Source organism: Lissotriton helveticus, chromosome 2_2 (assembly GCF_964261635.1).
Source record: "Lissotriton helveticus chromosome 2_2, aLisHel1.1, whole genome shotgun sequence".
Taxonomy (NCBI): Eukaryota; Metazoa; Chordata; class Amphibia; order Caudata; family Salamandridae; genus Lissotriton; species Lissotriton helveticus.
The window spans coordinates 173,159,889-173,177,292 of NC_136060.1; the positions used below are offsets into that span (position 1 = coordinate 173,159,889).

The 17,404-nt window shown below is 48.9% G+C and overlaps 1 protein-coding gene across 3 annotated transcripts in view; it reads left to right on the top strand.

Moving 5' to 3' along the window:
- PHOX2B (paired like homeobox 2B) overlaps positions 1-17,404 on the top strand; it is a 488,291-nt gene that overhangs the window by 150,956 nt on the left and 319,931 nt on the right. The window contains exon 6 of one of the 3 annotated variants that reach the window (XR_013608334.1): positions 1,841-2,276. The exons of the other annotated variants lie outside the window; for them this stretch is intronic. The gene's annotated coding sequence lies outside the window, so the exon portion shown is untranslated. Of the gene's footprint in view, positions 1-1,840; positions 2,277-17,404 lie in introns of those variants that run through there. 3 annotated transcript variants of the gene reach the window in all.

The following is a 17,404-nucleotide window of genomic DNA, read 5'->3' on the forward strand; positions in this document are numbered from 1 at the left end:
CCAAGGAGGTCACTCGCTGTTGCAGAGTGGTAACTACGTCCTCCACCCCAGAGATTCTTGTTTCGGTCTCGGTGATGCGCACCACAGCATTCCGCAGGTCTTGGCACAGTAGCATAACATCGGATCCTACCACCTGATCTTGGCATCAAGGGCGTCCCTGGACTGTGTAATACTTGCCAGGAGGGGGCATTGTCAGGCACATCTCCTGGGGTCCCCCCTGATGCTGCCGTGGAGGCCTCAGGGCCGGCGAACTCATCCAGCATGTTCTGCTTGGATGAGCCCCCACCTGTCCTATCCCTCGTCATGGCTGGCCAAATGTTCTCTTGCAGCACAGATAACAATCGGTCGGACACCAGCGATCCCGCTCTTTGAAGGTGGGGTCGATACGGACGTTGCAGATGTAGCAACGGTGCCGGGCAGCGGCCCACGTGGCACGATCTGGCCGCCGAAGCGACCACCGTTGAGACAGGGCCCAGGGCTGGACACACACTACAGGGCCACCACTATGGACCCAAGCGGCAATGCCCGCCCCAAAGGAGGGACCCCCCTGTCCCGACTGGCCATTTATAGTGGGCAGGAGAGCCCCACTGGCCCCCCGCAAGTGACGAGACACGCAGGTGGGCACGCCCATGTGTCCGGGCCCCAAAATGTCAAGCATCGCCGCTCCGCACTCCCAGGCAGCGTCTTCAAGGCAGGTGAGCCCCCGTATCCAACCCGTGTGGGAGGGAGGCTGGGGTGTCCAGAGAACAAGGTACTAGGCCGAAACTCTAGGCCCCGCGACCCAAGGGCCGCTGACTGCAGGCCGAGCGGGGGGGACAGGGAGTCTCCACTAGTGTCTGCAGGCCCACTAGGAGGCACCCCCAAGACTACCGGGGGAAGCAGAATACCGATCCAACTGGGGTCACCAGTCCACTCCCCCGTGCAGCCCGAAAATGGCACCGAGCCCCCGTACAGGCCTATGGGGGGGGGAGGAGACCCACACACACAGAAAGTCACAGGCCCCAGAGGGCTCCAGATGCCACTCGCAGGGCCCTAGGCCACCAGAGAAGAGTCTACTACGCTGGAGGGAGGCCAATCACTCCACGGCCTGGGGCACCACAGAAATGGCAGTGACTCACCAGAGCTTCTCTCTGGCCTCCTACACACTTCCCTCATGGTCAGATCTGAGGAGGATCAGCCCCGTGGGTTGCGAGGTGTGAGGGAAAGGACAGGCACCGGCAGGTATGTGGGAATCCCTCACAGCACTCCTCAGAAGGGCAGACCAGCCACTGCAGCTCCGCCCCCCCCCCCCACCGGGGAACGCCAACAAAGCTGCACGCGAGAGCACAGCTTCCACACTATCTCCAGGCCTCAGTGGCAATCGTCGCCGCCTCAGGACATGGCGCGAGTCCAGAATCGCCCTGGTGTGCAGCTCCAGGTTGCTACACCTCAGGAGCAGCTGCATGGAGGGTATTGCGGCTGGAGGAGCAGGATCAATGAAGGATAAAGATTAGGGCTGGACGGAGCTCACTCAGCACACGTCCAACATGCTGGCTTGCCAAGCCACGCCTCCCCCGCCCCCCTCCACGCCTCCCCCGATATGCTATTCTGATCTTTTTTTAGTTGTCTTCCCTGTGAGGGTGATCATACTTCTTGTTAAATGTCAAGATTTCCCCTGACTTGTAATCATTGTAATCACGTAGAAGGTTTATTTGTTTCTTTGTTCTATCTCTTCTTCAGGCTTGTCTAAGCGTAATTGCATTTTGTATATGAAATCATCAAATAATTCTGCAGAGTTAAGTTCCTTCAATTTCACACTTAGTTGTTCTATTTCTTCAAGGATTTCTTTTCTGTTTTACAGGCATATTTGTTTAGGATGGCCTACATTCCCATTGAACAGTTGCTTGAATTATCTGCCCATTCTTGGACCATATTTGGATCCTGTTCTCAAAGAGTGGAACTGTAAAGATATGAAGACCCCATCAGAACCACCCACAAGCAATATATTTCTGAAGGAGAGACTGCCACCCACCACTTTGCCTTTTCTTTCCTGTGTAGTCTTTCTGTTCTCTCATACTTGTGTTGTATATTCTCTGCCATTTGAATGCTCATGCTTGCCTCTCCACTCTCAATTTGTAACAGGAAACTTAAGAGGGTATTCATTTATCACAGGTTTTTAAGTGGCGCTCGCCAAATAGCGTGGAGTTTGCACAGTTACGGACATTGAATGAGGTACTGCAGGTGAGGGAAAAACCCCTAAACCCTCAATTATGGCCCAAGGTCCGTCAATGAACAACAACAATATGAGTGGAAAACAATACAGTAAGTTATTGTTTGAACAAGGATAAAGGACAAAGGTATTCTTTCTTGAAGTGTTGATTTCTAATGGTGTATTGATTTGCGAGCCAGTCAATACGTGTTTCGTCAATGGGGTATGAAACCCTTAACTTATTCAGGGCTGTAATTGAGTAGATTGAGAACTGGACCTTGCAACTGGTGATAATTCTGACCCAGTGGGTCCTAAAGTCTGTCTGCTATGGGGAAATTTCTTCTATTCAAGGCTCTGTGTACCTTACGAGTAAGGTGATGTAATTATATTCTGGATGGTGAGTCTCTATCCTGGTATTGCAAAAGTCACATTCTTTCTCTTTGCACCGCGTCTGACCTTCCAGTCAGACGTGGTCCCGGACACACAAGAGCAACAAGGCATACTCGCCCCAGCTACGGTCACAGTGGATGGTGCCGTATTAAATCAGTCTTGCCAACACGAGGCGTATGGAAGTTTGAAAAGAGAAATAACGTGACTTTTGTAATACCAGGATAGAAACTCACCGTCCAGAATATAATTACATCCCTTACTCGTAACGTACACAGAGCCTTGAATAAAAGACATTTCCCCCTCGCAGACAGACTTTAGGAGCCTGGAGATTAGCTGGTATTTTTTTTGTTCGCTGCAATCGGTGGAGGGTTTTTTCAGTAGTGGACTGACTTTGGTGTGTTTCCAGGCATTGGGAAATGGTGCAGTGGTGATAGAGGTGTTGAGTAGGGTGGGAAGTTCCTAGGCAATCCTTTAGTTTCCGAGGTTGAAGATGTGATGCGGGCATGGAGCTGTGGGAGGTCTGGGGTGGATGGCTTTGATTTTGGAGGTTGTGTCCTGGGTTGAGATTATAGTCCAGGTGGTCAGTGTGTGGTTTGTGTCAGTCACGGTGGTGGCATATCTGTCGAGGAAAGCCACAGATGTGGTTTGGGGTTCAAAGTTTCTGTATATGGTTGTGATCTTGTTGTGGAAGAAGTAGGCGAGGTTATCGCACAGCTCATGTGAGTGTGTGATGTTGTTTTCGCTGGTAGACAGGTTAGAGTATTCCTTAATGATGTTAAAAAGCTCCTTAGTGTTGTTGCCACTGGTTTCGATATGTGGAGTAAGGGCTGTCTTCTTTGTTGCCATCGGCAGGAGGTGGTAGAGGTTGAGGCAAGTCTTGAAGGCTGCCCTGTCGGTGGTGTCCTTGCTGGTGTGCCGCATCCTCTCCAACTGTTTGCTGTCTTGTTTTTCTGTTCTGAGGTCTTGGGTGTACCAGCTGGCCTTTTTGTAGGATTTTCTCTGGATGTTGTTCTTGATGGGGACAATGCTGTCTGAACAATTGGTGATCTAGGCACTAAAATGTTTCACTCTCTGTTCGAAGTTGGTGGTGGTAGCAGGGTTAGGGTTGTTAAGGGTGTTCACCAAGCTGGTCTCTGAGATTCTGTTCCACCTCCGGTGGGGCGTGTTGGTCATCTAGTGGGTGGCGGTGTGAGAGCTGGAGATACTGAAGTGGACGATGGAGTGATTGGTCCAAGTGAGTTCTGTGACATGGCTGTATTTGAAGAGGTTTCTGGAGGTGAAAATGGGGTCCAGCATGTGTCCTGCGGTGTGTGTAGGGTCATGGGGGATCTGGTTAAATCTGAGGCTGCTTATACTGTCGAGGAGGTGTGCAGTGCTTTTGTCGTTGAGGTTGTTGATGTGGAAATGTAGGTCGCAAAGGAAGTTGAGGGCCTTTGAGGCTAAGACTAGGGGTGCAATGAAGTATGCAATGGTGTTGCAGAAGCTGGAGTGCGGGCCTGGGGGGCGATATGCAAAGGTGCCTCTGATGGTTGTCTTGTCATCTGTGTGGAGCTTGAAGTTGAGATGTTATTTGGGGGGGTGGTATTGTTGGTAGCAGTGGTACACTCTATAGTCAATCAATCAATCAGAGTACTTGTAAAGCGCGTTACTTACCCGTGAGGGTCTCAAGGCGCTGAGGGGAGGGGGGCGCCGCTACTGCTCGAAGAGCCAGGTCTTGAGGAGTCTTCAGAAGGCGAGTAGGTCTTGGGGCTGCCGTTGGTGGATAGGGAGTGTGTTCCAGGTCTTGGCGGCGAGGTAGGAGAAGGATCTGCGGCCGGAGGTTGTTCATTGGATGCGGGGAACAGTGGTGAGGGCGAGGCTGGCGGAGCGGAGCTGGCAGGTGGGGGTGTAGAAGCTGAGTCTGCTGTTCAGGTAGGCTGGTCCGGCGTGGTGGAGTGCTTTGTGTGCGTGGGTAAGGAGCTTGAGGGTGATCCTCTTGTCAACGGGGAGCCAGTGTAGGTCTCTCAGGTGGGGGGGTGATGTGGCTGCGGCGGGGGACGTTGACGATCAGTCGGGCGGAGGCGTTTTGGATGTGTTGTAGTTGTCATAGGTGTTTGGCTGGGATTCCTGTGTAGAGTGCGTTGCCATAGTCCAGTCTGCTACTGACGAGCGCCTGTGTCACCGTTCTTCTTGTTTCGGACGGGATCCACTTGTAGATCCTGCGGAGCATGCAGAGGGTGTTGTAGCAGGAGGAGGAGACGGCGTTGACCTGTTTAGACATGGAGAGGGAGGAGTCAAGGATGAATCCTAGGTTGCATGCATGGTCGGTGGGTGTCGGTGCTGTTCCCAGTGTGGTTGGCCACCAGGAGTCGACCCAGGCTGAGGGGGTGGGTTCGAAGATGAGTACCTCCGTCTTGTCCGAGTACAGCTTCAGACGGCTGTTCCTCATCCAGTCTGTGACGGCCTTCATTCCATCGTGGAGGTTGGTTTTGGTGGTGTGCGGGTCCTTGGTGAGGGAGAGGATGAGCTTGGTGTCATCAGCGTAGGAGATGATATTGAGGTCATGTTGGGGGGCGACTTGTGCGAGGGGGGCCATGTAGACGTTGAACAGCATCGGGCTGAGGGATGAGCCCTGGGGGATGCCGTAGATAATGTTGGTGGCCTCGGATCGGAAGGGCGGGAGGCGGACGCTCTGGGTTCTGCCGGAGAGGAAGGACGTGGTCCAGTCAAGGGCCTTCTCTTGGATTCCGGCTTCTAGGAGGCGTGTCTTTAGAGTGCGATGGCAGAGCGTGTCGAAGGCGGCTGACAGGTGCAGGAGGATGAGGGCTGATGTTTCGCCATTGTCTAGTTGGTGCCTGATGTCGTCTGTGGCGGCGATGAGGGCTGTGGTTTCGTCTGAACCCGGACTAGGACTGGTCCAAGATGTTGTTGTCTTCCAGGTGGCAGGCCAGTTTCATGTTGACGATTTTCTCGATGACCCTTGCCGGGAACGGGAGCAGGGAGATGGCCCGGAAGTTCTTGAGGTCCTTGGGGTTCGCCTTGGGCTTCTTGAGGAGGGCGTTGGTTTTGGCGTGTTTCCATCTTTCCGGGAATGTCGCTGTTTCGAAGGAGATGTTGATGACCTTCCGTAGTTGGGGTGCGATGGCAGCGTCTGCTTTGTTGAATACGTGGTGTGGGCACGGGTATGACGGAGATCCTGAGTGGATGGAGTTCATGACCTTGCGTGTCTCGTCGTCATTGACGTTGGACCAGGAGGTCAGGCGGATGACGCTGGTGATGTTCACAGGGGAGGTGGGGTCTGGCGTAGTCGGGGCAGTCATGGTGTTGAAGCTGTCATGGATGTCAGCGATCTTGCGGTGGAAGAAGATGGCCAGTGAGTTGCACAGTTCTTGTGAGGGCGGTATGTTATTGGCGTTGGCGCTGGGGTTGGAGAGTTCCTTTTCGATGCTGAAAAGCTCTTTGCTGTCATGTGCGTTGTGGTTCCAGACCAGGGGTCTTTGAAGGAGGATCTCTTGGCTAATCTGATGAGGTGGTGATGTCTGCGGGTGGCGTCCTTGTGGGCTGCGTGGTTGTCCGGAGTGCACTCGTGGAGCCATATCTTCTCCAGTTTCCGGCATGCACATTTGGAGATCTGCAGCTCGTCGGTGAACCAGGTGACTCTCTTGCTGGTGTGGTTGTTGAAGGGTTTCTTGAGTGGGGCGAGGGTGTTGGCGCAGTATTCGATCCACTGTCTGAGGTTGTGGGCTGCGGTGTCTGGGTTGGTGGGGTCAGTGGTTGGGTTTTGGGCGAGGGTGGTGATCAGCTGGTCTTCGGTGACTTTGCTCCAGCAACGGCGAGGTAGCTGTTGGGTGCGGTGGTGCGTGGTTGGTTTATTGAAGGTGAAATGGATGCAGCGGTGGTCGGTCCAGTGGAGTTCGGTGGTGTGGTCGAAGGTGACGTGGGTGCCTGTGGAGAAGACGGGGTCCAGCGTGTGGCCAGCGGTGTGGGTGTTTGCGGTGATGAGTTGTCTGAGGCCGAGGTTGGTGAGGTTGTCGATCAGGGTGGCAGAGTTGGCGTCGTTGTTGTTCTCGAGGTAGAAATTCAGGTCTCCGAGGAGGATGTAGTCCGTGGAGGCGAGTGCGTGGGTGCTGGCGAGGTCGGCGATGGAGTCGCTGAATTGAGCTCAGGGTCTGGGGGGTCTGTAGATGAGTGTTCCTCTGAGGGTGATGTTGGGGTCGGTGTGGATCCGGAAGTGCAGGTGTTCGTCAGTGTTGAGGGTGTCATCTGCGTGGGTGGCGACCTTGAGGGTGGACTTGTGGACAATGGCTATTCCTCCTCCGATTCCGTTGGCGCGATCCCCGCGGGTGATCTTGTAGCGTCCGGGATGGGTATGGCGATGTCGGGCACCAAGGAGTCGTTCCACCAGGTCTCAGTCAGGAAGGCCACATCTAGGGCGGAGGTGTCGAGCAGATCCCAGAGCTCGACGGCGTGTTTGCGTGCGGAGCGGGTGTTGAGGAGTATGCAGTGGAGGTGGTTGGGTCCAGTGCTTGGAGGTTTGGTGACTCTGTCGCAGGTGAAGCTGCAGGTGTGGCAGGAGAAAGGTCCGTGAGTCCGTTTCGGGGCGGCTTGAAGCAGGTGTGGTTTTGGCCGGCGTTGAGTGCGTAGAGGGTGCTGGCGTCGTAGCGGAGTCTGGTGTTGTGGCGTTCGCGGGGTCCAGGGGTTCTGGCGCAGTCCAGGCGCGGACGGGCGCAGACGGGCTTGCCTTTGATGCACCTTCGGCACGCGTCTGCTGCGCGGCCTCCATAAGAGGGGGATAGGGAGGGAGAAGCAGCTGGGAGGCGGGAGCGGGGTGGCCAATGGGGAGCAGGGGGGCGTGGCCACAGGGACGCAGTGGCGGGAAGGAGCGGGAAACAGCGGGAAAACAGGCAGGCGGCAGGGAGCAGGTATGAGGCAGCTGGCGGCCGTGTGGTGGCGTGGGGAGTGACCTGCCTGCGAGCAGGGTCAGAGGTCGCTCCTACGCCACTGAGCGGCCTCCTTAAGAGGGGGATAGGGAGGGAGGAGCAGCTGGGAGGCGGGAGCGGGGTGGCCAATGGGGAGCAGGGGGGCGGGTCCGCAGGGACGCAGCGGCGGGAAAACAGGTGGGCGGCAGGTAGGAGGCAGCTGGTGGTCGTGTGGTGGTCTGGGGAGTGACCTGCCTGCGAGCAGGGTCTCTTTGTGGATTATGGCTGTTCCTCCTCCTGGCTTGTTGGTGCACTCATCACGAGTGATTTTATATCCATCAGGGGTCGCTGTGGCAATGTCTCGGGAGGATGTGGATTTGAGGCAGGTCTCAGTGAGGAAGACGATGTCGGATGCGAGGGTGGCAATGACTGAGGTCCTATAATTCAGTGGAATGGTTGCCTAGTGAGTGAGTGTTGAGAAGGGCACGTGTGAGTTGTTTTTTTTTGTTCAGATGGGGTCTGAGGTGTGTTCATGGTGGAACTGGTTGGTGGGGTAGTGTGTGCGCAGTGGAAGGTGAACTGGCAGTGGGTGCAGGTGAAAGGTCCTACTGTGGAGCCTGGGTCAGCATGGTGGCATTGTTTGTTGCGGCATCTGGGAGTTGAGGATGTAGAGCTCTACAATTGAGTATGTTTGGGGGGCAAGAGGGCCAGGGGTCGTGGTGCTTGGCGCGGTCCAGGCGCAGATGGGTGCAGACTGACTTGTTCAAGTTTCAAAGCTTTATTCGACATTTGTCATAAAAGCATCAATCCCTAACCTATACAATAAATACTCTAGCTAAAAAACTTTTTTTTTTTTTAAACATATTAAACAATGACAGTCGAATACTTTACACATATAAAATTTATGCTCGATTCATAAAAAGTTTAAAAAATATATATATATTTCAGATGTAAGAGCGTTTGGAACATAGCAGCCATACTTTGTTATGTTACATTTAGCAATATTGAGCGGGAACGGATTACCCAGGCCCAGGCAAGAAATTTTGCTACCGCAATCGCTAATGGTGTAGAGCAGTCAGATTCTAATATTCTAAGTGCGATCGATTGACTACGAGTGCCAATATTTAAACAAGCTGGCTTTAGCCATTTGCGCCTTGGACTGGCATATAAAGGGCAACAAAACAATAAATGGGAGGTGTGCTCTATTTGGTCCTTGCAATGATGACAATGTTCATCCCGCGGGGGGTTCCAGTGTTTCTTGAAAGCATTCACTGGGAGTGTTCCAACACGAAATTGGAAATATAGTTTCCTATCGTGCGGGCGTTCAATTATGTCCCAGTAATCTTCACACGATGGTAACATCTTAATGTCCAAGAAGCGAGATGACAAATTAGGTAAGGATCCTTTGTGATACATTGTTGAGTACACCATCTCCCAATACAATTCTTTCAATTTTGTTTTCGATGGGAAGCAAGCCACATCCCTGTTACCCCACAGATGTTCCAACTTTAACTTCACAAGAGTGTCCCACAGTTCTTTTAACCATACAATGCAATGGAATCGATCACACTTAACCACGTCTAATAATGCTGCTACATAGTGGCTTAGCTCTCGGGTCACCATCAAACGCCTCCAATACAACAGAGGCCGTAGCCGAGCTATGTCCTCTACATTTTTCCTGCCAAGGTCCAGCTTCAAGGGGATTGTGGGCGTGCTCTGTGGGGCCATTACAAGCCCTCGAAGAAATCTATTTTCTGCTCGCCCCAATTCTCCCAAATTAGAGAAACCCCGGAGTTCGGAGCCATATAAACAGGCGCTCAGTACTTTCATGTTATAAATTTCAAGAGCACAGTTTACTGGTTTTGTCAGAGAAGCCCTGTGTTTAAGGGCAACCACCCCTGCTAGTTGGCTAAACTTTAGTACTACCGTATTGATGTGCGATTTCCATTTCATGTCGCCCTGCAGGATGATTCCTAGATAGGAAAAAGCATCAACTTTCTCAAGTGGGGTGCCCTTGTATGTTATCACCCCTCTAAACGTAGACTGATAATTGAGGCACATGAATTTGGTCTTAGATGTATTCAATTCAAGGCCCCTACTATCACAAAATTCACCAAAGGCATCAACCACTTTTTGGAGACCACTCGGTGTACGCGAAAGTAGAAGCGTATCATCCGCAAACATTAATACGGGTACATGTGAACCTGCTATAATTGGCGCGTCACTTGGGAATTTCTTCAAGTGATCAACAATGCCATTTATATAGATTGAAAACAATGTTGGGGCCAGGACACACCCTTGCCTAACCCCTCGCTCCACCGGAAAGGGCTCAGTCACTTCTCCCTGCTTGCCCCATCTGATTTTAGCGAAGTTGTTTTCATGGAGGCACACTAGCAGTGTGAGCAATTCTTGACTTATGCCTACATCAGCCAGGGTCTGCCACAGTTTTTCTCTTGGGACCAGGTCAAAGGCTGCTTTTAAGTCTACAAAGACAGCATATAGTGTGCCCTTTTTTAAGATAACATTTCTCCAATAAATTGTTATGAAGTAGAAGACTTGGTCGACACTACTAGTCAAGGGGCGGAACCCTGCTTGGTAAGGTGACAATATGTTTTTTTCATCAATCCATTGTTGCAGCTTATTCTGGACTAAACGCCCCTTTATTTTTTTTTTGCTGTATCAATGAGACTGATGGGTCTATAGTTTTTTGCCTGTGTTTTGTCACCTTTTTTAAATATGGGGATGATTTCCGCTCCCTTCCAAGAAGCGGGCACTTCCCCACCCATAGCCACTGCATTTGCCAACCATGTGAAGTAAATGCACCATGAGTTCCTGTCAGATAGAAACACATCTGCCGGGATTCCATCCATGCCCGGTGCTTTTTCCCCCTGATACACAATCCAAGGCCATACTAACGTCTTTTTCATTGAATATTTGATGTTTAAAAAAGACACTTGGAGGGGGGGATTTGAGGTGTGCATTGGATTGCGGGCATACTGTGGTTTGAAAAACTCAATCCAATCATTTTTAGCAACATGGTTATGTGGTTGTGCAGCTATCCCACCCCTGTCCCATTTTACTGTGGCCCAAAATAGCTTGGAATCCTTGGCTGCGCAAGCCTGTTTCAGCTCGCACCAGCGTTCTTCGTCCCAACGTTTCCTAGCTTGTTTTTGTGTCAATCTATAGGTATCTCTTGCCTTCCTAACTGTTGTGGAGTTACCTGTTCTCAATTCAATACTTAAGTTATGTCGTGCCAGTCTACAGCTCTTGTCGTACCAACCCTGCCTTGGTTGTTCCTTTTTAACTCTTCTTGGATCTACAGTTTTGGTAAAGAAGCTTTGAAGTTTGGAGAAAAGGTTTTTATGTGCCTCCATCATGTAGACCTGGAAGTTAAGATTCCCGCAATGGGACTTGATGTTGTTTACTTCCTCTATCACTACTTTTTTGAGGTCCTCTAGTCTCGTTATATCTTCAATCAGCATTCTCCATTTCAAATGGCGCTGGTTGTTTGAACACACAACATCTTGAGTTACCCACTCAATTTTGTTGACACAATCTGTGGTCTTATGGTAAGCGTGGAAGGTCATACACAAAGGATTGTGATCACTTTCCATTCTCGCTTCCACAGACATGTCTACCAATTTGCTCCATGCCCTTATATCTATTAAAAAATAATCAATTCTGCTTGAGGCGCGTCCATTATCAAATGTATTGTTCCCTTTTAGGTCAGAGGGCGTGCGCCCATTTGCCGCTCTCAGTCCTCTTGCTAAGCAGAGACTCTTTAGCTGAATTGCCACTGTGCTCCATCTTTTGATGGCAGGCACCTCCAACTGCGGTATTCCCCACTTAGTGTCCTCCTCCTCGGACAGAGTTCTGTCCTCTTCGCCCATGGGTTCAAAAGTCGAATTAAAATCCCCACCCATGATAATGTGGAATTGAGGTTCCAACAATTCAAGATCATGTTCTAGAGCAGTTACTACTTCTGAGGATTTGCCTCCGCCAACCCCCCTGGCATAGACATTGAACAGAGCCAATTCTTGGCCGCTGTCCCATCTAATAATTACTGATAAAATGTCATTTGATGGAGATGATCTTTCTGTTATTGAGCAATTCAGCGACTGGTTAATCCAAATTAGTAGACCTCCAGACGGACGTCCTATATGATTTCTAATTGCTGGTATATAATAGTTTAGATACCCATGACGAAAGACTGGATTTAGAGACCAAGTTTCTTGTAACATGATAATATCATGTTGGTCAATAAAATCACCCCACTCAGGCGAAGATATCTTGTTTGTTATACCTGCTATATTCCATGAGATGAGGGTCAAGGGAGGTTTTCCTAAATTTGGCCCTAAATAACACGTGTCCTCAACATTTTCAACAGGGTCAATACTCATTGTTTTTCCACCCTCCATTTCTACCTCACTTTCTGCCCTTGCCTTATTTTTACCATGCTGGTCTTTATCTAACTCCCCAGAATTTGAATCTTGAATTTCCCTTGACTCTATTGACTGCTTGCACAGTTTTGTGCGTGCCAGGTTAACTACCATTCCCTTGGTTTGCCTTCTCTGTAATGTAGCTGGCGAATATTTATGCCTTGCAAGTCAATCGCACTCATTTAGGTTGGATATGGCTGAAAATCTATTTTCCAGGTGTAGCTCCCAATCACATCTTGGACTATCCCTAGCACTTCTGCTACCCACAACAGACCACTTGGTCCTTAAAACACTAGGCTTTGCCACTAGTCCTCTTCTACTATAGAAGAAGTCTAGCGTAAGTGGTATTAATTTTGCCGTTCTTCGTTGTGGTGGGAATAGATTAAGCAGGATTTCCGGTAGTACTTCTGGGCCCTTCAAATTCAGTACCACACAGTCCCCCGCAAATTTCTTGGGTTTATTCCCTATCCACTTCACTCGTCTTGCTGTAATCAGGTCATCTGTCAACTTTTCTTTTCCCCAAGGAGAAATGTGCATATTGTTGCTCAACCAGTTTAGTGCTTTGTTTAGCAATAATTCAGGTGGCTCGATCTGGCCTACATTCAGGGGTGGCACATTTGCGAGAACAAGAATCAGAGGTGACGCTTCTATGATTAGCCCTACGGGACCTGTCTCTAGATTTGGGCCTGGCTCTGTGGTTTTGCCTGGGGTAAGGGATGGGCCAGCGGCAGCAGGGTTAGTTGGTTGTATACCTGGATTTAATCTTGTTATCTGAATGGGAGCTAAAACATCTACTGCTCCCCCAGATGTAATTTCTATAGATTGCTTTTCGTTGATTTTATCCAATAGCAAATTCGGTATTTCCCCCACATTATCATTGGTAGTTTTTAAAAGAGTCTCCAATTTATTAACTTTATCAGTGAGGTGATCAATTTTAGATAACAATGGTTTAATTAACCTGTTTAGTTTATTATCCAACATACCCATGAGTTTCTTTATAATGGCAACATCCCAACCTGTACTCTCATTTTCTTCTCCCACTTTTCCTTCTATAGCACTCTTGCTAGGGGGAGTTGCTGGTCTTTTCCTATTTGACCTCAACCCTTCTCTTCTGGGGAGAGTCTTAGTGCCCCCTCTGGCTACTCTTGGAGCGGGGACAGGAGCCAATGGAGGCAAATAACCCTCGACTGGCTCTAGATCATATTGGAAGGCATCTATGTCATCCCCCACTATAATATCAGTGTTTGTTTCTGGAATTGAAGCCTCGGAAACATTCAGCGCTAGACCATCGGAAAAATGCTGAGTAGGAGGATCTATGACATTTCCTGCATCCATATCTGTCAAATTCATACATAAGTTTCCCACTTCCGAAGATGTTGGTGAGGCGCTAAGACCCAAGGAAGACCTCCTCTCATTGTTTATTTTTGCCACCACCTGCACCAAATAATTATCCATGGTGTTGGTGGGAGCAATTGGGGTCTTCTGTTTAGACATTATGGGTCTAATAACGACTAAGTAATTATAAGGAATGTATTAAAGACCGTAACCAATATAGATGTACAAACACTTCAACCCACTTCCCCCAGGTACAGTCAAAACAGAAAGGAGGCAGAAATATCTAAGTACCTCACCACGCAATTAGTTTTTTCTCTCAGGAGGTATGGCCCAGTCCAGTCGTGGCCAGTCTTGGACTGTCTTAGACTGTCCGCCCTTAGTCCGGGCTTCGTCCGGCGCGTCCCGCGTGCGTCCTCGCGGGACGAGGGACCTGCAGGCGTTTTATGATGCGCCGCCTGGCGCACTGTTTGTTGGCGTCGCAGCCCCCCTAGGGATGCTGGGGGCTGTAGTCCGGCCGGCGGAGCCAAGCCCGGCCGGTCGGTTTTCCTGGCAAGTTCTGGCGGAGCCAAGCCCGGCCGCAGCACGTCAAGGTGGGGAGCTTTCAGGTAGGGCAGCAGGAGTAGACAAAAGAAAGACTGACTTGCCTTTGGCATGCCAGTGGCACGCCCATTGCAGGCGTCTGCTGCACGGTAGGTCCTGGGATAGGCGAGCTTCCATTGGTGGAAAGAACAGTGAGTGGAAAAACCCAGTAGGGAACACCCCAGCGGGCAAACCCAGGCAGCTTTAGTGTCACTGGACCTGGCTGGGACAAGCAGGAACTCGAGGCCACGGGCAAGTGGCAATCTAGGTGTTCAGGTGTCATTTTCCTCTTACGACTACTCTCCATTTGCCCTTCCTCACAGTCTGTTCAAGCCCTGACAACCTGGCTGGATTCTGCCGAATCCACTCTTCTGAAAGGCTGTCACACAAATCTTCAACTTTGTGATCTTCAACTTTGTGATTGGTGCCAATCATACATACCTCTTAAGTATTCTCACTCTTCCAGACCTCCCAGGAATATTGGACTTTCCAACCACCTCACCAAGCAAGCTGTACTCACCACGCCACATATTACTGGAAACATACTCAGTGGTTCTTCGCTGTGGCGGCTCGCCGAGGAAATGCTGTGGGGCGGTGGGGCAAGCCAAGGGAGGCGCAGGGTGGTAGTGGAGTCTGACATACGACGGACAGGAGTAAGGTAAGTAATTAAATGAATAAAACAATTTACCGTGCGCGTGCTGCTTCGCTGAGTTCGCGATGCAGCGCGTGCAAGGTAAATTGTTTCATTTATTTAATTACTTACCATACTCCTGTCCTACGTATGTCGGACTCCACTACCCCTTCACTCTGCCCCGCCACACCGCCAGGCAGCACTCCCTCGGCGAGCCGCCACTGGTTCTTCAGCTATGCCTCTAGTCACTCTATCTCTGTATCCAGATGCTCTTAGCTTTTAGCCGACTTCAAGGCTAAGTCCAGGTTAGTCGTTCTCTTCTCCCTCCACAGCATCACCCTGTGTGTCACAATCTCCATCTCTGCTTTGACTATCACATAGCCATAGTTGGAGGCTTTTACTAACTCACGTTTAACTCCTTCAAAGACTTAAATCATCTCTTTCCCTGCATTTTATACTCCCACTGCCATGGATACTGCTATCCCCTTTGTCCTTGGCATACTTACACCCCCTCTCTCCATCAGGAACCTCAGGAATCGAGTCAGGACATTTTTTGAAAATCTGCAGTCGCAGGTTTACATGCATGCATTTCATGGGTGTAGCTTTTCAAATTTAAAAAAATCATCAAGGTCTACAATAGAACCATCAGAAACCTTCAACAGTCATAGAATTCCATACAAAGTCCTTAAGAAATATTGTGATTTCATTTATTAGGTAATTTGGATGTTTTTTCACATACACAGATATGAAAATGCCTTTACATCTGTGCAACTCTGCATTTTTTTCTATTTTTTTGTCTCCTTGGAAAAATATTTTCCCAATGAAGGTTTCACTGTGCCAACAACCCAATTAATTTTTGGGATGGCCTAGTTCCTTTTATTGTAGAAATTGATTTACTGAACTTGATTGGAGTAGATCTTTGTTTCTCAGGAGGGGAAATTTAAGAAAGAAGCTTGTTTGTATGGGTTCCCTAACATTCCAGACCACCTCTGCGATGGAATGCCTACACTCTGCACTTTATGAATTGCAAATCTAGATTTGCCCATATAAATAAAGTCATTTGGTGCATAAGTTAAATTTCCTCACACAAATGGTTTTGCTAATTGGTCCCTAAATTGTGTACTCTTGCTCCAGCTTGAGGCTTGTGTCCGTCATCTCCTCTACTGCAGCCAAGTTCCATCCACTCAATGTCTGGAAACCTGGTCCATACTTTCCAATCCACATTGGATTTTTCCTGATCAACACCAAGAGACGAGGTATCTTAATTACTAAGGCAGCTTAAAGTCGACCTTCTGGGGACTTGGGTCCAGCTGTACTAACGCATTTTCTTGTTGCACACCCTGCAATTTTGTAAATCGTAGGGTTTCTGACAAGAAATTGTGGATTTAGTATGTACTAAATAGATTTAGGAAATCATAAGGAATCCCTCTTTGGACGGGGCGTGTTTAGCGTGCCCCTTCCTAATAGCGATTCCTTATTGTGTGTATTAATGTTTTGCAACTAAAATATGAAACATTAATATTTTACCAAAAGAGGGTGGAACACCCGATGGCCCCGTTGAGACTGGGTAGATACGTTTATATAAGGCAACAATGTCTCAACCGGAATTCTCATAAAAAGACAAGTACACTATATGACAGATCAATGTTAAGTGCACAGAGAAGGGAGACCACAAGTACTTAAGGAAGGACTAAGGCATTGGTCAGTATATTTGGTGGGAACAGTAGTTGTATCAGCACTACATTACATTACATTACATTACTTAAATGGTAACCCAAAATACACTCTGCACAATAGTGCTCGTGGAGAAGTGAACGGCGCGGGGTGATAAGTGTATTAGTATGTTTTCCATGGTTTCAATTGAAACATCACCATTGCCCGATTCAAACCAGCTATCCAGTGACTATTCCTCGCCTCTCTCCTGCCCTCTCACCTGGCTAACACCCTTCCTTTATCCCTTGTACAGCACCTTCCTTCGTAAAGTAACCCAGTCCTGATGATGACCCTTATTCGTTCGGGTCAAAACGCTGTTGACCATTCAACGCCTGTTTAGGCGTCATCTTGGTTCCAAAAAAACCAAAACAATACCTTGAAAAAAACCTAGTATAAAGTCATATCTACTGTTTTTGTAACCAATTTTTATCTTTTGCGCCGTTACTCGCTGTTTTTTCACTATTTACGCTTGTCATCCTGCGCCATTCACTTCTCCACGAGCACTATTGTGCACCGTTTTTTTGGGTTACCATTTAAATAATGTACTATAATGTAGTGCTGATACAACTACTGTTCCCTCCAAATATACTAACCAATACCTTGGTCCTTCTTAAATACTTGTGGTCCTCCATCTCTGTACACTTGACATTGATCTGTCATGTATTGTACTTGACATTTTACGTGAATTCTGGTTGAAACATTAATATTTTACCAACACATATCAAAGGAGGTGGTAACCTGTTTGCTTATGGAAATAGGTCAACAGGAGACCTCTTCACCCTTGATGAATGGTCCCAAAAATTTTTTTTAGGAGAAGGCAGTTATCCAACAGACCACTGCCTGTTCTTAAAAAATAGTTTTACAAACGTTTCTTATTTATAAACGCATCCTATTTTCCTTTAAGGGAAATGGGATGCATTAAAAAAAATATTGCTTTATTTAAAAGCACTCATAGACATGGTGGTCTGCTGAGTTCCAGCAGGCCACCATCCTCGTGATAGCCAATGGTAGTGAGTCGCAATTAGCGACCTATCTCATTAATATTCATGAGGTAGGTCAAATTGCGAACCATTGCTGTTTGGTATTTTGTGAACATAGGTTAGTTCGCAAAATTCCATTGGATTCGCTAAAATTCATCGTGCAAATTGCAGCCACTGTTATCTAATCCAATGCATGTACTTCTGGCTCTTAATTATTAACTTTGCCACCCATACACTTGTCAACTATGCCA